This window comes from Hyperolius riggenbachi, chromosome 9 (genome assembly GCF_040937935.1).
Source record: "Hyperolius riggenbachi isolate aHypRig1 chromosome 9, aHypRig1.pri, whole genome shotgun sequence".
Taxonomy (NCBI): Eukaryota; Metazoa; Chordata; class Amphibia; order Anura; family Hyperoliidae; genus Hyperolius; species Hyperolius riggenbachi.
The window spans coordinates 50,477,462-50,501,753 of NC_090654.1; the positions used below are offsets into that span (position 1 = coordinate 50,477,462).

Consider the following 24,292-nt stretch of genomic DNA (forward strand, 5'->3'; position numbering starts at 1 on the left):
TCGCGATCTACCGGTAGATCGCGAAGGGCTTCATGGTAGATCCCGACCCCACTACATTTTCTATTCTGTATATACAAGGGGGCTCCTAAAACTGTACATAGGTAGATAATTTTGACTCACTAATTTTTTAAAGTAGCTCACAAGCAAAAAAGGGTGGGCACCTCTGCCCTACTCTAACCAGACTGGCACCTCTCCAGTACCTACTGAACTCTGCTGCCCTCCTCATCCACCTCTCATCCCTATCCTCTGATGCAGCCTCTCACTGCCAATCTCTCCATTACCTATTACCCTACCTATTACCCAAATTATCCAGTTTAAACTCATCATCCTCATCATACTTCATAAGTTGTCAGCTTTACATTTCCTCACTAATCTCCAGATACCATCCCACCTGGATCCTTCACTCCTCCCTGGAGATCCTCTTGTCCTCTATCTTATGCTGGATACACACCATGCGTTTCCGCGTCAAATGCGTCCGTCGCTATGCGTCGATTCGATTATTTCCGAGCATTTCCGAACGCATTTCAATCATTTTTAGGTCGATTGCCATGTAAAGTATGGCAAATCGACCTAACGATCCATCGAAACTTGAATCGGACATGTCGGAAATAATCGAATCGATGCGTATCGACGGACACATCAAACGCGGAAACGCATGGTGTGTATCCAGCATTAGTCACCTCCTCTCGTTCCTACATCCAGGACTTCTCATAAGCATCAAGACCCCTTTGGAATGCTCTCCCACAGCCAGTCCATCATGCTCCGAACCGGGACATCTTCAAACGTACTATCAAAACACACCTGTCCAGACAAGCCTATAATTAGCTATAGGTGGCATTGGAGGTTCGCTACCTTCTTCCCTAATGTCTCCAACCCACTACCCTCTAGATTGTAAGCTTGCAAGGGCAGGGACCTCCTTCTAGGGTTTCTTATTCTGAGGTAATTTATCATATGAACAGGCACCAGTATTGGTGATGTCTCAAACCACACATCAACAATGTATGCATTTGTAATTGTATTGCGGATGTCCTGATCATACAGAATTTAGAACCTCTGATATGTTCCACACTATTTGTTTTGTATTATGTACAGTGCTATGGAAGTTGGCACTATATAAATGAAAAAATAATAATAATAGTAGTAGGGAGAGGAGAAGAAGATCGTGGAGGAATACCATTGGACAATGTGATCAAATATTTTCCACCAAACAGGATTAGTGGTAGAGGAAAGACAGCGCCTATACAGTAAAGGTGGCCATATTTCAGGCGACTTGGCAGCCGATCGACCATTCGATTCGATTAATATAATCTGGATTGGATAAAAATTGGTGCCGCCAAGTGCATGCCTGGACAATGTGACCGATTTCGGGCCAAAAATTGGTTGCATTCATTGGTCGGACATGCTGCAAGATGTAGGGCTTACTTACTTGATCGAATGCAAGGCAGTAACGGCGAGCAATATCAGGACGAGCAACAAAACCCCCGACGCTGTCCCCCCTAATGTTTAATGTGCCGCCCAGTGCACTTTATACATTACCTCATTACATTACAGCTCCCTCCAGTGTCCATACATGCGCGGCACGTGGTTACCTAGTAATGTGGGCGCATGTGTGACGTGACATCACACATGTGCTCTTACCAGGCAACCACTTGGGGCATGTGTATGGGCAGCGTCAAGTCAGCGAGGCAGATGGATGTGGTGTGACAAGGCTGATTCCTGATCAAATTCAGCATGAAATTGATCGAGAATCGGCCTGCGGTGTACAGGCAGCCAACAGATCTCTCTTTATTCTAGTTTGATTAGAGAAATTTGTCTCTTGGTTAAATCTGCCCATCATCGCTAGATGTATGGGCACCTAAATTAGACGGTAACCCAATCCATTCATGAACAATCACTTTTGGCAACAATAATGTAACGCCAAGCTTTGTTAATCAGATTCCATCTGTATAGAAAATATCCCCTCTGGGCTGCGCATGCGCAGTTCAGTCTGTAGAGAACCGCGCATGTGCAGGGCTTTTAGGGCAGATGGCTTGATGACGCACAGGCGACTTCACCCGATGGATTATCGGAGCGGCCAGTGGGACCGCAGACAGGGCCAGGAGAATGCCGAGGACCTTGCAAGCTAAGGTGGGGCTGGAGGAAGCCCCAGGTCAGTCCAGTTTTCCTTTTTACTACACTGCTCAGGTTGCCTTTAAAAAGGACCAATAGACAAATACCACACTTTCACAAATCAATACAGCACATCAATATCACACTATCCAGTGGCTGGATAGTGTAATTGTGGCTGGATAGTGTAATGGTTAAGGGCTCTGCCTCTGGCACAGGAGACCTGGGTTCGAATCTCGGCTCTGCCTGTTCAGTAAGCCAGCACCTATTCAGTAGGAGACCTTAGGCAAGTCTCCCTAACAGTGCTACTGCCTATAGAGCGCGTCCTAGTGGCTGCAGCTCTGGCGCTTTGAGTCCGCCAGGAGAAAAGCGCGATATAAATGTTATTTGTCTTGTCTTGTCAATATTGCCACACCACACTGTTACTTAAGAAAAGTTCTCTCTTCCTTGGTATGAAAAAAAAATATTCTTCCCATAGTTCTATATCCTATGACTACACCACGGAAGAGGAAGCAGAAGCTGTGGTGCAGTTACAGATTTAATTGCTTGTTATCATTACATAAGTGCAGTACCAGGGAAGATGATGATATTGTACACAGTAATAATACAAATCTACATACTTTGTAATATCACAATGGATGTATTGTGTTTCTTTTGATTATTAGCACAGCTGCTTCTACCCCTTTATGGTGACCATGTTGGAGTTGAGTCTCCGCCCGCAAACTCTTAAACCCATTCAGCAACCATGCAGATTGGGTGAGCAGGAGAGAGGAGCCAGTGAGCCTAATGCTCTGCCCCTTGACCAATGTTATACTGCCTGACTTTACTCATTGGAGGGTAGGAGGGGACTTTACAAGGGTGAAGCAAAGGCAAGCTCTTTCCTTGACAAAGTACCTCTGTCCTGATACATAGAGTGGGATGCGAAAGTTTGGGCAACCTTGTTAATCGTCATGATTTTCCTGTATAAATCGTTGGTTGTTACGATAAAAAAATGTCAGTTAAATATATCATATAGGAGACATACACAGTGATATCTGAGAAGTGACATGAAATTTATTGGATTTACAGAAATTGTGCAATAATTGCTTAAATAAAATTAGGCAGGTGCATACATTTGGGCACTGTTGTCATTTTATTGACTCCAAAATCTTTAGAACTAATTATTGGAACGCAAATTGGCTTGGTAAGCTCAGTGACCCCTGACCTACATACACAGGTGAATCCAATTATGAGAAAGTATTTAAGGGGGTCAATTGTAAGTTTCCCTCCTCTTTTAATTTTCTCTGAAGAGTAGCAACATGGGGGTCTCAGAACAACTCTCAAATGACCTGAGGACAAAGATTGTTCATCATCATGGTTTAGGGGAAGGATACAGAAAGCTGTCTCAGAGATTTCAGTGGTCTGTTTCCACAGTTAGGAACATATTGAGGAAATGGAAGACCACGGGCTCAGTTCAAATTAAGGCTTGAAGTGGCAGACAAAGAAAAATCTCAGATAAACAGAAGCAACGAATGGTGAGAACAGTCAGAGTAAACCCACAGACCAGCACCAAAGACCTACAACATCATCTTGCTGCAGATGGAGTCACTGTGCATCATTTAACCATTGGGCGCATTTTACACAAGGAGATGCTGTATGCGAGAGTGATGCAGAGGAAACCTATTCTCCACCCACAGCACAAACAGAGCCGCTTGTGGTATGCTAAAGCACATTTGGACAAGCCAGCTTCATTTTGGAATAAGGTGCTGTGGACTGATGAAACTAAAATTGAGTGATTTGGGCATAACAAGGGGCGTTATGCATGGAGAAAAAAGAACACAGCATTCCAAGAAAAGCACCTGCTACCTTCAGTAAAATATGGCGGTGGTTCCATCATGCTGTGGGGCTCTGTGGCCAGTGCAGGGACTGAGAATCTTATCAAAGTTGAGGGACGCATGGATTCCACTCAGTATCAGCAGATTCTGGAGACCAATGTCCAGGAATCAGTGACAAAGCTGAAGCAGCACCGAGGCTGGATCTTTCAACAAGACAAAGACTCTAAACACTACTCAAAATCCACTAAGGCATTCATGCAGAGGAACAAGTACAATGTTCTGGAATGTCCATCTCAGTCCCCAGACCTGTATATAATCAAAAATCTGTGGTGTGGAAAATCTGAGCTGTCCATGCTCAGAAGCCATCAAACCTAAATGAACTAGAGAAGTTTTGTAAAGAGGAATGGTCCAAAATACCTTCAACCAGAATCCAGACTCTCATTAGAACCTACAGGAAGCCTTTAGAGGCTGTAATTTCTGCTAAAGGAGGACCTACTAAATAATGATTTCATTTCTTTTTTGTGGTGCCCAAATGTATGTACCTGCCTAATTTTATTCAAACAATTATTGCGCACTTTCTGTAAATACAATAACTTAATTTAACTTCTCAAATATCACTGTGTGTGTCCCCTATATGATATATTTAACTGACATTTCTTATCGTAAAAACCAAGGATTTATACAGGAAAATCATGACGATTAACAAGGTTGCCCAAACGTTTGCATCTCACTGTATACTACATGATACATACATACAAATATGACTATGGTAGGGACTAAAGTTTGGGCCCCTCTGAGGGACAATTAAGTGACAAGACAATATGCTCTGTACAGCGCTGCAGAAGATGTAGGCGCTATATAAACACAATATAATAATACTATTCTTAAAGGAGAACTGTAGTGAGAGGTATATGGATGCTGCTATGTTTATTTCCTTTTAAGCAATACCAGTTGCCTGGCAGCCCTGCTGATCTATTTGGCTGAAGAAATGTCTGAATCACACCAGAAACAAGCATGCAGCTAATCTTGTCATATCTGTCAAAATTGTCAGAAACACCTGATCTGCTGCATGCTTGTTCAGGGCCTATTGCTGAAAGTATTAGAGGCAGAGGATCAGCAGGGCTGCCTGGCAACTGGTATTGCTTAAAGCGGAATATAACTAACGATTGGTGTCAGCAACACGGATTTCTTCTGATTATTGGTGATCTGCAGTATCACCAATAATACAGATGCTATACCTGATTATGTGGTGATCTGCAGAATCACCAATAATACTAGTATAGCTAGACACAGGACACCCAATGTGAGATTGTATTTGGTGCAACAGTATTTAGAGAAGTTATTTCTCGAGAAGCGGGAGATACAGACAATACTGCAGCCAAGGATTCCCTGAGGAGCAGGGAATCAGACTGCACTGCAGCCAGTGGTCCCCTGGGGGGCAGGTTCCCACTGACTGTGCTGCAAGATGATCTCTTGAGGTGGAGGTAATACACACTGTACTGCAGCCAAGAATTCCCTGAGGAGCAGGGAATTCAGATAGTACTGTAGCCAGTGGACACCTGAGGGGCAGGAACCACTGGCTGAGCTGCAGGAGAGAGAACGGGTGTAATGAGAGATATGATTGGACTGCAGCCAGGGACTCCCTGAGGAGCATTGAATCAGACTGTACTGCAGCCAGTGGACTCCTAAGAGGTAGGAACCACTGGATGAGCTGCATCTCCTGAGGAGCAGGTGACCATAAGCCTGTGCTTGCAGCTGCAGAACACCTGAAGAGCAAGTGTAACGGATAGTACAGTGAAGCTGATCACCCAAGGGTTGGGTGACAGCCAGAAAGGTCAGACAAGCAAAGTCGGCAACACACGGACAGATAAGGTACAGAGACGGAAGACTGATTCGGTATCCGGGTACAGGCAATGTCGGCAACAGGTTATCAGATAGGCGGAGGTACCGAATCAAGCAGGAGAGAGGTCAGGAAAGCCAGAGATCATAACAGGTAACAATAAAGATAACAATCCTAATCTAGGTGTGAAGTCATTGGTTTCAACACCTGGGAACTAGTCTAACACATAAACAGTAGCAACGTAGCAATCTTCTAGTCTTAGGTGTGAAGTCCTTGGTTTCAACACCTGGGAACTAGTCTAACACATAAACAGTAATACTTAACCACCCTGGCGTTCTGATTAAATCGCCAGGGTGGCTGCGGGAGGGTTTTTTTTAAATAAAAAAAAAACTATTTCATGCAGCCAACTGAAAGTTGGCTGCATGAAAGCCCACTAGAGGGCGCTCCGGAGGCGATCTTCCGATCGCCTCCGGCGCCCAGAATAAACAAGGAAGGCCGCAATGAGCTGCCTTCCTTGTTATGCTTATATCGTCGCCATAGCGACGAGCGGAGTGACGTCATCGACGTCAGCCGACGTCCTGACGTCAGCCGCCTCCGATCCAGCCTTTAGCGCTGGCCGGAACTTTTTGTTCCGGCTACGCTGGGCTCAGGCGGCTGGGGGGACCCTCTTTCGCCGCTGCTCGCGGCGAATCGCCGCAGAGCGGCGGCGATCAGGCAGCACACGCGGCTGGCAAAGTGCCGGCTGCGTGTGCTGCTTTTTATTTCATTAAAATCGGCCCAGCAGGGCCTGAGCGGCAGCCGCTGGCGGTGTTGGACGAGCTGAGCTCGTCCAGACCGCTCAGCTGGTTAAAAGGCTATCAACGGAATCTGACTAAGTGTGAATTCCCAGCTCCTGCTGGTTCTAACACACTGTAAGATCTGACTGGGGTCTGAGTGCTTACACGTAAGCATTCGCAACAGCAGACAACTTGCAACTGACAGGCAAGTCCTATATATACCCAGAGCGCTCCACAGCGCCGCCCCAGTCACTCAGCCAATCCGGAGCATAGCTGGAGTCAGCTGATCGGCATGATCAGTTGACTCCCCTTCTGCCAGCATAAAGGTCCTGTCGCCTGGCGCACATGCGCGTAGCTCTCAAGCTGTGTGCACTAGAAGGACCAGGCGAACCAGCAGCATGTTGCTGCGTGGCAGAAGCCGCGGGCTGGAACGCCGAGATAGCCGCCATGCCGCTTGCCCACGCGGCCGCATCTCCGCTATTCATTACAATAACCCTGCATTTCAACTTTGCTCTAAAACATTATTTACAGCATATTATATGCAACCAGCATTTTTTTTTTACTAGACCAGCATTAGAAGGATTATACACAGAGCTTTAAAGTTCCGCAGCCGAAGTTTAGATAGATACATTTAAGTAAACACAATGTAACAAGTGGTGAATGTTACACACTCTCTGGCTGTCCTCCAGCTCCTGCACAGTCAGGGTGTGTGTCACATTCCAAACTTGTTACATTGTGTTTACTTAAATGTATCTATCTAAACTTCGCTGCGGCAGCATTTCTATCCATGGAACTTTAAAGCTCTGTGTGTAACCCTTCCAATGCTGGACTAGTAAAAAAAAATGCTGGTTGCATATAATATGCTGGAAATAATGTTTTAGAGCAAAGTTGAAATGCAGGGTTATATTTCGCTTTAAATGGAAAAAAAATATGGCAGCCTCCATATAGCTCTCACGACAGTTCTCCTTTGAATAAGGTGCTGTTCCCCACCTCTGTGTTCCCTAAACAGGAGGTTGGGGTGAAGGAATAAGGATGGTGCTATCTGGGTGTGTTGATGTGCAGAGGATAGTTACATAGACAGATAGATAGATAGATAGATAGATAGACAAACAGACAGACAGACAGACTGTGAGCTCCTCTGAGGACAATTACCGTAAGTGAAAAGTCAGTGACATGACTATGTACTCTGTAAAGTGCAGCAGAAGATCATAATAATAATAATAATAATACCCTGGCCTACTCTAATGTAATAATAATAATAATAATAATACCCTATTCCAATATATACAGGAAAACAAGGCAGGAGAGGACCCGCAACATCCACACACAGGCAGGACAGAGGGAGCCAGGAACTTGTAGAGCTCAGCAACCAGTAGAAAAGGAAAATTCCGCTACACCAATGGCTGGGTGAAAAAAGTTCTCCATTTATTATCACATCAGTGGGTACAAAAAGTTCTTCCAATATATACAGTAGAAAGTAATTTTTATAGAGAAATTTAGAAGGCAAGTTTGTTTTTTCAACGAAATTTCTGCTTACCAGTTTTCTATGTCTATTGTTTCCGTTTTCTCCTGAAGGGGCCTTTGCATTGATTGTGAGGAATGTTGGCTGTAATTTAACGCCGTGTCTAATGTAGCACGTGGAAATGCAACAGTTAATAAACCAGTGGTATGCTGAGCTAAGGGCCTAGTTCAGGCGCAGGATATTTTTAATGCAAATTTTGTGGAGCACACATGCACTGCGCATAAACCATTTTTTATTATTTTTAAAAAATAAAGTTGTGACCAAATAGCCCCTTGTGCCCATAAAATAATTAAAATGGGTGACGTCTGATCCCTTATGTGTTACTCGAAGGGTTAAAAGTAAAAGAAACACCCACAATATGAGTAATAGTTTAGGAGGAAAACATGCACACCAGATTTATAAATTACACATTTTATTAAAATCCAGTGCCCTATAACCCGTGACTAATTTCAAAATATTCTTTTCATCTCTTGTTTTTGTGTGCGTGTTTAATATTTGTGCTTGAGTGAAGGACTTGACTCACTACCGGTTCTTGCCTCATCTCTGCCACACACTGAGCAGTAGCCCCAGAAACAACATATCAGAGTTTATTACTGAGGCTCGACCAAGGGAAATAAGCCCCAGAGGCATACTTCCCAACTTTGTGAGATGAGAAAAAGGGACACTTAAGCTACGCCCCTGACCACGCCCCTAGTCACGCATACAATAAAGATTTCATAAGAAAAATATGTTGTTTTATAATGCAAACCACACTGGTCCTTTCTATCCTGGTTCATTTCCCTTAATATTAACATATGAAAATAAGATATGTATCAATTTAAATGATAGGAATGAAATTTAGAGACATTTAACACATTTTTTAGTAGAGAAATGTATATATTTACATAGAAAGAGGAACAAAGTCCTGAAAGAGGGACAAATGAGGAGGAAAGAGGGACAGGGCTCCCAAAAAGGGACTGTCCCTCCGAAAAAGGGACAGTGAGCTATGCCAGAAGGACAATCCTTACCAGGGTTTATTGGTTATTATCATAAAGCTCTGTACACATGCTAGATAAAACTTGGCAGCGGCAGCCGATAAAGACCACCTCTGCCTAGAAACTAAAGTGTGTAGAGCAGCCCTCGACTCTTCTCAGCTGCTTGGCCAGCGATGACGGATCGATTTGGCCAAGATCATTGTTCTTCCCACTTGCCCTGCACACAGTGTGATGTCACAATAGTGCCGTTCTGCCCTCCCCCGTAATGGTTCTTTACAGCTTGGCCCCTGCAATGTCACTTGGTACAATGGATGTCGATCCAGGCCGGGCGACATGCCTCTTATGTGTGTTTGAGGCTCAAGTTGTGGCTTTTATATGGAGTTCAAGTGACTTCACTTATACTAACATCATTGCAGCCTATATCTCTGGTATTACTATGTGGTTTGAATCACAGTTTTAGCAGAACATACGCTATGGTTGTATATTTGTTCATCCTTTCATCACTTTCTCATACCTCTCAGCTATTAATGTAAGAGAAGCACTTTTAAGACACACCCCTGCCATACCTCTAACCACACCCCAGTCACACCTCCAATCACACAACAGACACACCTACAATCACATGTACCCAAAAGAATTCATAAGCAAAAGAGGTAAAGTTATAATTCAAGCCACACTGGTCCTTTCTGTCATCATTAGGTCATCATTAGTTTTTCTTCATATTAACATTTGAAAATCAGAAATATATCAATTTGAAGGATAGAAATAAAATTTAAAGTCAGTTTAATACATATTTCCGTAAAAAAAACTACAATATTTACATAGATCTGTACATCAGCCCTGAGAGGTAGTGGGTAATGCTGGGTCCCCGGTTTGAATCCCAGCCAGGGCACTATCTGCACGGAGTTTGTATGTTCTTCTCATGCCTGCATGGGTTTCCTCCGAGCACTCTGGTTTCCTCCCACACTCCCAAAACATACATAAGTTAAATGGCTTCCCCATAATGCATACACTACACAAATATAGACAAAGGACTATGGTAGGGATTAGATTGTGAGCCCCTGTGAGGGACAGTTATGTGACAAGACAGTATATACTCTCTACAGCCCTTCGGAAGATGTGGGCGCTATATAAATACTTATAATAGTAAAATGAGGAGAAAAGAGCGTCAGAAGGATTTTGTTACCAAAGAGGGACTTGTCTCTCCAAAGAATGGATAGTTGGGAGCCATGCTTTTTTTTTTGTCCAGATTTGCAACAGATTTCCTTTAACCACTTAATGACAGGCTGACTTATAAAAATGTCCTGCTAGAGCCTCTTAATGGCTCCCGCACATGCACATAGTGAAAAGAAATTCCACCAAAAGAAAAAAATACACCTTTATTTCCAAATACTATACTGTCACCATACTTTGTACTAGGGACATAATTAAAATCTTGTGATAACCAGGACAAATAGGCAGATAAAATGTGTGGGTTTTATGCACAGTAGCAGTGTTTATATTAAAACTATAGGGGATATAGGTAGAAAAGAAAAAAAAAAAGTTTTGTAAAAAATAATACCTTTTAACGGCTAACTAATAGAGTTAAATCATGCAAGCTTTCTGGGATCTAGTCCCCTTCTTCAGGCATATTTCCAGATGTAAGCTGAAGTAAAACACTGATGCAGATAAATGGTAAACACGAAGATGACAGTTGTGCTAGTTACTGTTTATCCGTTAGGTGTCAGGTGATCAGCAGGCTGGATGAAATTGGAAAAGCTATAGGGGATGAAATTGGAGAAATAGTGTATTTTTTCATTTTTTCCTTGTTTTTCCCTTTAAAATGCATAGAAAATAAAGTAATTACTGAAAACAAATATCAACCCCAAAAAGCCTAATTGGTGGTGAAAAAAACAAGATATAGATAATTTTATTGTGATTAGTAGTGACTAAGCTAATGAAAGGGATGAGCGCTGAAAGGTGAAAATCGCTCGTCAGTTATGCTGGACATACACGGGTCGATCCCCGCCGCATCCCCAATCGTCCGCGTGTGCGCGCGCATTGATTCCCGCTCGTCCCCGCCGGCACTTCTTCTTTTTTTTTTTTTTTTTAATTCTTTATTTAAAGTTTTACACATAACATATAGAAATTATGATATTGATACAAGGGAACTGTAGGTATTACACCTGGTTACATTGATGACAGATTTACCTATACAATAGGTCAACCAACAGCGTTGACTTCTAAAGTCTATAACCAAGTGAGTAGAATAAACGAACATATCCCTTTATACCCATTAATTGAAAAGATAACAAGTATCTTGACATATTGAAAACTTTTCTTAAGCTAAGAGAGTTGCACATGTCTGCCACTCATGTGCGCTTAACTATATAATCGGAGTTAGATTAAAAGAATACTTTATCTGCATCAAGAGGAACCTGAGGCCCTGAGGGATCATACACTCAAGTGATCTCCTTGACGTAGATCTATTGTCTCTGACATAGTGACTGATTTTCGAGTCGTAGAATCAATAAAATATTACGTGTACGTATATATTATCTATGTAGTATAGATATGAATGCACGCCCAGTGCACTCAGTGTATACTGCTAATGTCATTATTTGACCCACTGATTAATATATGCATTCAGATGTGTAATTGGGTCTATAGTATCTAAACTGGTGCTGGCAGTAACAAAACCAGAGAAATAGGAAGATAAGTTGGAAAGGTGAAGAAAGAGAAAGAGGTATAGGATAGAACATAAAGAAGCGAGTTTCACATTCGACCCATCGCAGCCCATATAGCGATCACATACACTGGAGTTAATATTATTATCGTTTAATGATAGAAAGGGGAAGTATAAATTCCTTCAATATGACATACTCTGGTATCCGCCGGCACTTCTTATCACCCGCTCGATTTGCCGCTATTGTCCGCCTGCGGGATCGAGCGCGGAATCGATCCCCGCGGTGATCTGACACGTCGGATATTATCGAGCCATCAGGCTCGATTGATGATCCTCCGTTTCGACGCCGTGTATGCCCAGCATTAGGGTAAAAACGCCTTTGGGGTGAAGTGGTTAACGGATTTCTGAAAAAACTGCCCCATCCACGCTTGCTGGTACACTTGTACTGCTAGTATGATACGGATGGATCCATGATCCCTGTGTAGCACTGGGGAATTCATCTGCAATAATCATATTAATAAATCGTAATACATACAGGATTGGCTGTGCAGGTCTGTCCCCTGCCTGGCATTGTGAGGCCTCACTGTTACGTGACATGAAGGAAACCTATAACCGAATGTTTAATTAGGTACATTTACAATGCAGGAAATACTTCTTAAATAAGGAAACAGCATGTGCCGCCTTCTTCATTGTTTCCACTTAACATGAAAACGTCCTGGCTCTAATGTATAGCACTGAAATTGCCAGGAAAAACTGCTTCAAACTATTAGCACTGCTGCTGACCCCGGCCTCTTTTTGGCTGAACTGCGGACACTGTGCATGGCTTTATATGGATGGTGTAATGTGTATGCTGGGCTCGGGCTAATGTTCACAGTACAGTCTCCAGCTTAGTTCTGACCACACCTAAGGCTGGGCAGGGGCAGCAATGCCTGTCCCAGTAATCATGCCACCAAAATGTATTTTTACTGCTGTTTTTGGATATCGCCTGAAAGTCTTGGACGAGCCACTATTCAGAGGGGTGGAAAGAGTGCACATTGTCCCACTTCAGGAACTTCAGCAGAGGGTCCTGCAAGAATAACAGGGGCCAGACATTAGTGATCAAGCACGTCAGATTACTTAAAGAGAACCTGTACTGAGTAAAAATATTTAAAATAAACACATGAGGTAACCTCAAATGAACATTACATAGTTACCTTGCCAGCAGTTCCTCTCAGAAGCTCACCATTTTCTTCTGACAATAATCCCTTCCAGTTCTGACAATATTTTGTCAGAAATGAAGTATATCAGTTGCTGTAAGTTACATATCAGTTGCTGTCAGTTATAGCTGAGAGAACTGATGTGTCCATGTTTTCCTATGGCTCAAGTGGGCAATATTACAGTTTAACTGTGTGCTGACCAGACAGCTGTTATGGGTAATGGCCATTTTCAAAATGGAGGACGGAAAATTCCCTTGATCACAGGGAACAAACAGGATGCGGGACAGGAGAAAGACACTGAGGAGTACACTACATGGAAGGTAAGTATGACTTGTCTATGCTTATTTTGACTTTTAATTTTCAGTTCAGGTTTTCTTTAAAGGGGATTGAACTTCATCCCAATGAGTAGCTGATATGCCATTTCCCATGAGAAATCTTTATCTGTCTAGAATAGATCAGCTGGCACATTTGTACGGCTGATATTGTGGTGAAACCCCTCCCACAGTGTGATGTCAGAGCCACGGCCCTGAAAGTTTAATGTCTGTGGACCTCGTTGCATTGTGGGAAATAATGGAAGTTTCAAACTCCCACTGCTAAAGGATTATTATTTAAAAAAAGCAGAGGGAGGGGAAGGGCTGTTAATTTGCACTGTGCCTTGCAAAATGCACTATAACCACGTGTACCACAAATAATTCCGGGTGCTATTTCCTACTTGGCAAATAAAAAGGATTCTGATTGGGCTACACCAAGCATTCCAAATAAATTGGAACCTTTGTAATTAGGGAATCTAGTAACTGTTTTCCTGAGTGAGATCCTATATTAGTCACCGTCATTGTTAAAAATTCCTGCTGTCCCATTCGGAGCCAGGCATGCTTACTCGTCAGATTTCTAACAAACCATCCTCTTTGGGGGACAAATGAATGCAATCTAGATCTCTGCCCATAATTATAAAAACAATAATTTTTCAAAGGCAAATGCTACCACTGCACTGTAAGTTAACACAGTCAAGATCAGATTTATAATTTTTCCTCTGTAGGCCAACTTGTGTTTTGCTCCCCTTCCATTTGTATTCTTATAATTTAGTATTTATATAGTGCCGACATCTTCTGCAGCGCTGTACAGAGTATATTGTCTTGGCACTTGCTGTATTTTTGGGACTAAAATGCTTGGGATACACGGTACGACCCGGCGGCTCGATAAGCCGCCGGATCGACTCCAGCCACCGTCCGGATTGATTCCCGCTCGTCCCCGGGAGCTTCCTTATCTTCCGCTCGACTCCCCGCTATTGTCTGCCCGTGGGGATCGAGCAGGCGGGGATCGAGCGGGGTCATCGAACCAGTTGGAAATTATCAATCGAGCCATCAGCGGCTCGATTGATAAGGGGGAAAACGTACCGTGTATCCCCAGCATAAGACTTCCTTTTTCTCCCCCAAAAGTTGGGAAAAAAGTCACTGCGTCTTATAGTCCAAATGCCGGGAGTTCCTGTCTTGTGAACGGCTGCCAAAATAAACCTCCAACCTGCCGCAATGTCAGGGATTCCCTGTACTGTGCCCATCCAGAGGAGGACACAGAGGGACACAACGGGGCATAGAGGAGGAGACAGGGGCATAGGAGGACACAAGGAGGACAGAGGTGGACACATGGGGGACACAGGGAGACAACAGGGTACAAAGGAGCATGAGGTACAAAGGGGGCATAATTCACAAGATGCCCCATTCACCATGTTTGCACGACAAGTATGCACACACGCTCTGACCAAATAAACAACTAACTATTTTAAATACTCTGCGCACACCGTATCTGCATTAAAAAACAAAACAAGTCGCTCAAACGACTTGTACATATGTGGCCAACCAGCACAATAGTCGGTCAGTTGAACCACCAGTTGGATTGGCCAAACCGTCCGTTATCAGTTGGTCGTCTAGTCGTATGCTGCTCCTGCACACGCCCAACTATTGTCTAAAATACCAAGTTGGAACCATAAACGGGTGGAATAGTTTCACGTGTGGACGAGTCTTATCCATGTACATTCGGTTCTATCTTATGTACAGCTCCCTTATGTGCAACAGGTTTAAAGAGGAGCTTCAACCCAGGATTGAACTTCATCCCCATCAGTAGCTGATACCCCTTTCCCACGAGAAATCTTTACCTTTTCTCAAATAGATCATCACTGGGGTCTGATGTGGCTGATATTGTGCTGAAACCCCTCCCACAGTGTGAGGTCATGACCATGGTCCTGATAGTTTGCTGCCTGTGAACCTTGTTGCATTGCGGGAAACTACCTGGCAGGTAAAGAGGTCACCAACAGTCATACATTTCAGAATGTAAATCAGAGAGAGGAGAGATTTTACAATGGGCAAAAACTGACTACATAATCTGTAAATTAATAATGTAAACAATAAGCAATTTTATTTATTATGTTATTTTCACTACAGACCCTTTTTTAAGAAGTAGTAAATGCCTTCCATTCATCACTTCTCCATTACACATCTGTCCCTCAATGGTCAACCGTATAACAACATTACTGCTCTTCACAATGCAGCTTTGTGGACCTCACAGCAGATTTACTACTGGCTCAAGGCAAATCTTTGCTACTGAAAGCATAAATAATATTACTCATAAATAAATACTCATCAGCACCAGGACACTTGACAGCAGATCTGATTTGGTTGTCACAAATTTCCAGGTTGCTAATTCTCTCTTACCACAGGCCCAGCAAGATCCGGTCAACAGGTCACCTCTTAAACAATTAACGTGTCACAGATAATCTTTGGTAGTGTGCAGTGTCTGTTTAGTGTGGGCTCTGATTTAAAGAGGAACTGTAGTGTAAATAACAAATAAAATGGCTTATTTTTTACATCATTTATAGATTAAGGGCCCATTTACATTGCTGTGGGAAATCGGGCCGAAGACGCAGTTTCCCCTCAAAGAAATTGTGCGGGGAAACTGCCATAGGGGATAATGCTGCCGCCATCCTTAGCAATTCGGACAACATTGCAGCATTTTTTTGGTGCGGGTGGCACTTCCAGGTCTGCGTACTCACAGATCAGAAAGTGCTGCCGCGCGTCTCGCAGCTGTGCGTGGCGGCTCTTGGAAAAGGGCCCTTAGTCAGTGTTTGACCATTGTAAAATCTTTCCTCACCCTGATTTACATCGTGGAATGTATCACTGGTGGAGACATCTTTAGTCCTGCCTTTAGATCTGTACGGAATGTTCTTTACTGAGTGTTCTGTGCTCAGAGGGAGATATTGCTTACTTGGCAGTTGGAAAAAGCCGTTATTTCCCACAATGCAATGAGGTTCACAGACAGCAAATTGTCAGGACCATGGTCATGACATCACACTGTGGGAGGGGTTTCCCCATAAATACTGTATCAGCCACACAGACCTCCCTGATCTATTGGAGAAAAGGTCAAGTTTTCTCATGGGAAAGGGAGAATCAGCTACTGATTGGGATGAAGTTCAATCCTTGGTTAAAGTTCTGCTTTAATATCCTTTCTAATGCGTTTATGGTCCTGCTTTTTTTAAGTCTGTGTATCGGGGACCTGACTGCATATCTGAAAAAAAAAATGGTAAAATATTCCTGCTTTGACTTTATGTTCTCAGGCCTGCTAACCAATCTGTTATGAAACACACTGGCATTAATAGCCAGCAGAATCTGGAATCAGACGCCTGATCTGGTCTGCACCAGTGATTCAGACAATATTAGTTTAGGCAGAGCTGTAATAAGCAACTCAAGTGTGCTTTGCTCACTGCCTGTCAGTCACTGCTACTATGAACAGACATTTGTGTGCTTGTAGGGGTGGCAGTGGTATGGTGCTGTGTGGGTGACTAGGGTTGGTGGTAGTGTGGCGCTGTATGTAAATGGGGTGTAAGTGTGGCAGTGTTATGGCAGTGTGTGTGAACATATAAGGGTGGAAGTGCTGTGTGTCTAGGTGTGAATGTAGGATCTGCATGTGTTTGTGTAAGGCAGGGGTCACACTTGTCTTTCAGTTTTCAACACTTTGCAGAGAACTGAAAGACAAGTGTGACCCCTGCATTAGAGCAGCTAATGTAATTTATAGAGAAAACTGACAAATTGCGCAAGATGGCAGTTTTTTTTTTGCGTGCAAAATCTCCATTAAAGTGTGACCTTGCTTATTGATTAACATGAGTTCTCAGTTGAAGTCAGTTTTTCTGTGCAGAAACCGTGTACGAAAGCCGATAAGTGTGACCCCTGCCTAAGTGTCTAGTGGTGGAAGAGATACAGTGAAGTGGGTGCAGAAGCAGCTTATAAAGATCAACAGGGGGGGTGGGGTCTACCATATACACGAGAGCTTCTCAATGCCAAGATATGGCATGCTGGATTCTTAGCGTCATCCAGCACCTGAACAACCCTTAAATTAAGTTAGCCGACCTGGGGGAGGGCGTATTAGATTTACTTACCTAGGGCTCCTTCCAGCCTCTATCAGGTCCCTTGCAGTAGTTCTGCTGCTTTCCAAAGACCCGCTGTACACTCCAAAAGATCTCCGATTACAGATGTGGTCATGGGCTACTGCGCGTCTCTCTTGTTTGTGTTCCCATGGCACACAGCACTCTATGGTTGCGCAGAGATGTAGGTTGGGCAGGTCTTGTGTATAGATTTGTATGCCAAACACAGGATCTTGAAGCTGATTCTGAAGCGAAGTGGAAGCCAATTGTGTATATTATGTATGCTGTGCTACTCTGCTTTGTTTGTGATTTCTCAAAACTGTGTGTCCTATGCCATACTTTCTTGTTCTCCTGTATGCCAATTCCAATTCCGGCATGACCCCGTCGTACTTGGCAAATAAAAAAGATTCTGGTTATTTCCCTTTATTGTTTGAACAGATTCAGATAAGAGATGGATTAAGATGTAATGGGGCCCTAGGCAAGGTAGTAGATTTAGAGGCCCCTTGTGGTCTTTTTGGTAAGCTGAAGTGAAGAGAGGTCAGAGAAGGTGGTTGGTGGGGCTCTTGACACCCACTAAGCTCCAGGCACCTGCCTAGGATGCCTATTGGATGATCCTGCTCTCATCCAGGTGGTAGCTGTTTGGTCACATAGCTTCGTAGAGCATCAGGTGGTACAAAGCTACAGACCCTTTTTTAAGAAGTAGTAAATGCCTTCCATTCATCACTTCTCCATTACACATCTGTCCCTCAATGGACAACCGTATAACAACATTACTGCTCTTCACAATGCAGCTTTGTGGACCTCACAGCAGATTTACTACTGGCTCAAGGCAAATCTTTGCTACTGAAAGCATAAATAATATTACTCATAAATAAATACTCATCAGCACCAGGACAATTGACAGCAGATCTGATTTGGTTGTCACAAATTTCCAGGTTGCTAATTCTGCCGTAATTTCTGCCGTAATCTGAAAATCAAATTCTGCAAGACCAGAAATCACTCAATGTTCAGTAAATCTAGGTTCACATAGTTGCAACACAACATTACAACGCAACACATCAAAAAAGTGGTAACGTAGATTATCGCTGCGTTACTGTTGCTTAAAGAAAACATGTAACGACAAAAAGTTCCCCTGGGGGGTACTCACCTCGGTAGCGGGAAGCCTCCGGATCCTATTGAGGCTTCCCCCGTCCTCCTGTATCCCACGGCGGCCTCGCTCTGGCCCTCCGAATAGCGGGATGTAAAAATTTACCTTCCCGGCTCCAGCGCAGGCATAGTATCGGTTCTCCGCTTGGAGATAGACGGAAACAGCCGATCGCTGTAGGCTCGCTCTACTGCGTAGGCACAAGTCTCCTGCGCCAGCGCAGTAGAGTGGACCCAACAGAGATCTGCTATTTTCGCCTATCTCCATGCTGAGAGCCTCAACAGCGCCCCCGCTAGAGCCAGGGAAGGTAAATATAGCAAGCCTTGTCAGGCTTGTCGAGAGTGGATTGCAGGAGATTTCGAGGGAGCCAGCGCTGGATTGCCTGCAGCTACAGCTGAGGGGGAAGCCTCATTGGGACCCTGAGGCTTCCCCCTCCCAAGATGAGTACCCCTCAGGGGAACGTTTTTTTTGTTACAGAGTCTCTTTAAAGAGACTCTGAAGCGAGATGAAAATAAAAAACAGATACTCACCTAATGCTAGGAATACACGGTATGTTTTGTACTGTGTAATCGAGGCGCTGGATCGATTCCGGCGTGTAACCGCAGGCACCTGGATCGATTCCCGCTCGTCCCCGCAAGCGCTTCTTATCTTCTCCACGTTTTCTTCTATTGTACTGCCCGTGGTATCGAGCGGGGAATCGATCCGGCGGGTGATCGGGCACTTCGGATTTTATCAATCGAGACATCAGCGACTCGATTCCTAGCATAAGGAGACAGAAGGCTCTGGGTCCTATAGAGCATTCCCGTTCTCCTCCCAGTATCCACGTTACCCCGCAGGCTCCCCCATTAGCAGTCCACGACCAATTGGTCGCAGACTGCTCTTTTACGGATTGGGGAGACTTTGGCAGTCTTGGGAAGCTCCCTCTCTCATGCACTCGCGTGTGCGCAGTACAGAGCCACCGGTCTTCAGAAGCCTGAGCACTTCTGAAGACTGCCGAAGCCAAAGTCTCCTGAGATAAAAACCTTGAACCAGCGGGGGAACGAGAAGATCCGGCTAGACTCTACAGGATCCAGAGCCTTCCCTCTCCTTAGGAGAGTATCTGTTTTTTTATTTTCAATTTCACTTCAGACTCACTTTAAGTAGGTACAGTAAAGCATACAGGGAATGAAAAGTATGCTTTCCTGTACCTGGTAATGTGTGCCTTTAGAGATAACTCACTGCAGCAGTGCGTTACCATAACGCTACACGTTACAATGCGATGCTAACGTCGCAATGTGAACATCACATAGGCTTATCATTGCAGTGCGATAAGCTGTGTTCTTAAACTTTACAACACAGCTCCCCAAGTCCCACTGTGAACCTCAGGGAAATCTGAAGTGTCCGCCAATACAGAGAAGCTATGCTGCAATGAACACAGCTCTGAAGTCAGACCTGTGAGCTCAGAGGTCTCTCCTCCTCGATCTGTTTAGAATTAGTGGTAAGAAGGATCCAGCAAACAGCCGCGACATCCATTAAGGGCCGCGCTTCGGCCCAGATAGTGCACGGGAATGGGCAGTGGTTAAGAACTCTATTAGCTGGGTAATTAAAACCAGCTGTAACCTGACCAGGTGGATAACATTGCTACAGAATAAAGGAGACCATTAGCAGGAAATGTCGCGCTACAGACAGATATCAAATCAGTTTAAGGGGATTGGATTTCAGTGTGTTTCATACACTTACCCCATTACTGTAATGTGCCACTCGCTGCTGATAGCGTGCTAGCTGAGAAAAGCCTTTAGATTGCGCCACTGACAACTCTATGAAATGGGCAGCGCGAGCGCCGGGGAAGTCACCAGGGACGCTGTACACACGACACCGCAGACACAATTCACGGGACACTTGTAAGCTGCGACCAGAGCTTGTACCACTCATTACTCATTATCTCCGATTACTCACAGCTCTTACCGAAAAGTAAATATTGATGCCATTTTCGGGTCTATTAACCCTCTGCTTCCTGAGGCATTGTAAGAGCACAGAGCAATATAATATTATTATCTTTTTATATTTATAGAGCACCTGTGACACAGCTCCTAAGAAATGACAAGCCATATACACAAAGAAAAGCAGAAATGATCTAGATATAAATTACCGCTTTGGAGTCATGCAGTCAAATCTGTGCCATGTTTATTGATGTTTGAACCTGACATGACAACACTGGCTCCCGCCACGATCGTTAGTACAATCTGCCACTGAGCCAACCACAGCAATCAGAATAAAAGTTAAAACAAAGGCTCATGTTTGTAAATAAAGCGTGTTCTTTTACTTACCTGGAGCTTCTTCTAGCCCCCATAGTCTTGAAGGTCCCAGTCTTTGATCCACTGTGTGGCCAGGGTAAGTGTGCGACGTAGCCAAGACGCAGACTACTGCACATGTCCTGGCCAGGCGGTGCCTCCATCATCACGCTCCTGAGGCTGGAAGCATTCTTCACATGCGCAGTACGTTACGACTCCTAAACCCTGCATGTGCAGAATGCTCCAGGCTACGAGATTGCAGCGGGCCACAGTAGTGCGTGACTTACCCAAGTCACACAGCAGATCAATGAGGAGGCTGGAGACTTGACCCTTCAAGCAAAAGGTCTGGGCTGAGGGATCTATGGACAGGTCACTGGCCTAGAGGCTAGCAACGGGTCTGTTGCTATGGGGCCGGAAGAAGGGACAATACAGAGGTTTATGGGTGCAACAATAGCTTCACAACCCCCCCATCACATGGAGGGGCACTCCTGTATTCAATGCAGAGAGGCAGCAGAGCATTATACATTACTGCTTCTGGGGACAGGAAGGTCTTGCATACTCCACTTCACTGAGGCTTGGCCCCCAGTGATGGACCATGGAGGTTAGCTAAATTGGATATGGGGGTGGGGCCACAGATCTCTGTGGGGGTGGGGCGCCGCACAAAGTAGGTATGACCTGGGAGAGGCTTCTGGTACGCAGGGTGTGTCTGAGAAAACTGTGCTCAGTAGTTGTTTGGTTGTCTCTAAGGATACGGCATGCCAAGGGAGAGAGGGACTTCTGTATACATGCTACATTCTAAGCCACAGTGGTACGCCTTGTCTGAGTTTAGTCCTGCATGTGTACATAGCTTAAACTACAGATCTTTCATACATGTTTCTCCAGGGGAGCCGGATGCCTGAGGCGACTCTCTTAGGTTTTCTGTAACTCGAACAACTGTTTCTTTTTCCTTGTCTAATTTTTATTATTATAATGACATGGTTATTCTTTTTATTTTTGACTGTAGACATTCAGATTCCTACCCAATTTGGAGCCTGGCTACATGAAGGAAGGACTTGCCAAATCATCATCACACCTCTCACAGACTCAAATCAGCAGGATCCATAAAATTGGTCACTCCCAGAGTGCACCTCAGAACCTTTGCAGCCAGTGCTTTCTGCCATACTGCCCCTACCCTTTGGAATTCCCTACCACACTCAGTAAAGACAATCCCATCCCAGGAGTTGTTCAAATTCAGACTGAAAAGCCACCTTTTTAGCCTGGCATTTGTGGACTTGTAGAATTCTTCCTCTGTACCAAAATTTACCATTCAACCAAAAACTGGTATGAGCCATGCTTATGTACTTAGTCCTACAGGAGAAAAGCGCTTTACGAATGATATTTGTTGTTGTTTTAGACATACAGTGGGATGCGAAAGTTTGGGCAACCTTGTTAATTGTCATGATTTTCCTGTATAAATTGTTGGGTGTAACAATAAAAAATGTCAGTTAAATATATCATATGGGAGACACACACAGTGATATTTGAGAAGTGAAATGAACTTTATTGGATTTACAGAAAGTGTGCAATAATTGTTTAAATAAAATTAGGCAGGTGCATAAATTTGGGCACTGTTCATTTTATTGATTTCAAAACCTTTAGAACTAATTATTGAAACTCAAATTGGCTTGGTAAGCTCTGTGACCCCTGACCTACATACACAAGTGAATCCAATTATGAGAGACTGTTTAAGGGGGTCAATAGTAAGTTTCCCTCTTCTTTTAATTTTCTCTGAAGAGTAGCAACCTGGGGGTCTCAAAACAACTCTCAAATGACCTGAAGACAAAGATTGTTCACCATCATGGTTTAGGGAAGGATACAGAAAGCTGTCTCAGAGATTTCAGCAGTCTATTACAACAGTTAGGAACATATTAGGAAATGGGAGACCACAGACTCAGTTCAAGTTAAGGCTCGAAGTGGCAAACTAAGGAAAATCTCGGATAAACAGAAGCGACAAATGGTGAGAACAGTCAGAGTCAACCCACAGACCAGCACCAAAGGCCTACAACATCATCTTGCTGCAGATGGAGTCACTGTGCATTGTTCAACCATTCAGCGCATTTTACACAAGGAGATGCTGTATGCGAGAGTGATAAAGAGAATTACTTTTCCCCACCCACAGCACAAACAGAGTCGCTTGAGGTATGCTAGAGCACATTTGGACAAGCCACCTTCATTTTGAAATAAGGTGCTGTGGACTGATGAGTTATTTGGGCATAACAAGGGACATTATGCACGGAGGAAAAATAACACAGCATTTCAAGAAAAACACCTGCTACCTACAGTAAAATATGGTGGTGGTTCCATCATGCTGTGGGGCTTGGGAATCTTGTCAAAGTTGAGGGACGCATGCATTCCACTCAGTATCAGCAGATTCTGGAGACCAATGTCCAGGAATCAGTGACAAAGCTGAAGCTGCGCCAGGGCTGGATCTCTGAACAAGACAATGACCCTAAACACTGCTCAAAAACCACTAAGGCATTCATGCAGAGGAACAAGTACAACAATCTGGAATGGCCATCAGTCCTCAGACCTGAATATAATTGAAAATCTGTGTTGTGAGTTAAAGAGAGCTGTCCATGCTCAGAAGCCATCAAACCTGAATGAACTAGATATGTTTTGTAAAGAGGAATGGTCCAAAATACCTTCAACCAGAATCCAGACTCTCTTTGGAACCTACAGGAAGCATTTAGAGGCTGTAATTTCTGCAAAAGGAGGATCTACTAAATATTGATTTCATTTCTTTTTTGTGGTGCCCAAATTTATGCACCTGCCTAATTTTATTTATACAATTATTGCACACTTTCTGTAAATCCAATAAACGTCATTTCACTTCCTTAAATATCACCGTGTGTGTCTCCTATATGATATATTTTACTGACATTTTTTATCGTAACAACCAACGATTTATACAGGAAAATCATGACGATCAACAAGGTTGCCCAAACTTTTGCATCCCACTGTAAAAGTTGTAAGGTGTTGACTGTTTAGGCAGAAGTTGGTATGCCTGTTTAACTAAAAGGCTCTGTATTTAGTGCCTGGGGCCCGAACTTCTCATTTCCTCTTCCTTTGCCATGTTTCGTCACCACGCTCGGCCAGTATTTTTGCATCACACTTTGTATACAGCCTGTAGGGTCCAGAACCACCCACCACTATGATGAGGTCAGAGCAGAAGGCCTGTATCCAGTAGCGATGCATTTTCCACATACCAAGCTCTGTGGAAATGATTTAGTCATGATTCTTGTTTATTTCTATACTGCTGACTCACAGTTTCACCCCTTAGGAACAGATATTTCTAGTAACAGAAAAGACTAGTCACACTCTCTATAAATAGCTTGAATGACGGGGGTTTGTAGTTGTAAGCCATCTGTAGGACTAGGCTATGCAAGGGCTTAGCACTGCTTTATTTAAAAAATAAAGTGACAGCTGGAATGTAAATGGCTGCTGCTAGCATTATAGACGATTTACTTTTCTCCAATTTGTAGAAGTCATCTCTAGAGCGGAAGATAATCTAGGGCTCAGTACGGTTGACGTTACGTCC

The 24,292-nt window shown here is 43.8% G+C and overlaps 1 protein-coding gene across 11 annotated transcripts in view; it reads right to left on the bottom strand.

Moving 5' to 3' along the window:
- The window catches only part of LOC137532315 (renalase-like), a 603,961-nt gene that overhangs the window by 331,228 nt on the left and 248,441 nt on the right, over window positions 1–24,292 (bottom strand). For 5 of the 11 annotated variants that reach the window (XR_011023908.1, XR_011023907.1, XR_011023909.1 and 2 more), the window contains exon 1: window positions 10,594–10,777. The exons of 3 other annotated variants lie outside the window; for them this stretch is intronic. The gene's annotated coding sequence lies outside the window, so the exon portion shown is untranslated. Of the gene's footprint in view, window positions 1–10,593; window positions 10,778–24,292 lie in introns of those variants that run through there. 3 more of the 11 variants (XM_068252718.1, XM_068252716.1, XM_068252719.1) reach the window with 1 other exon arrangement.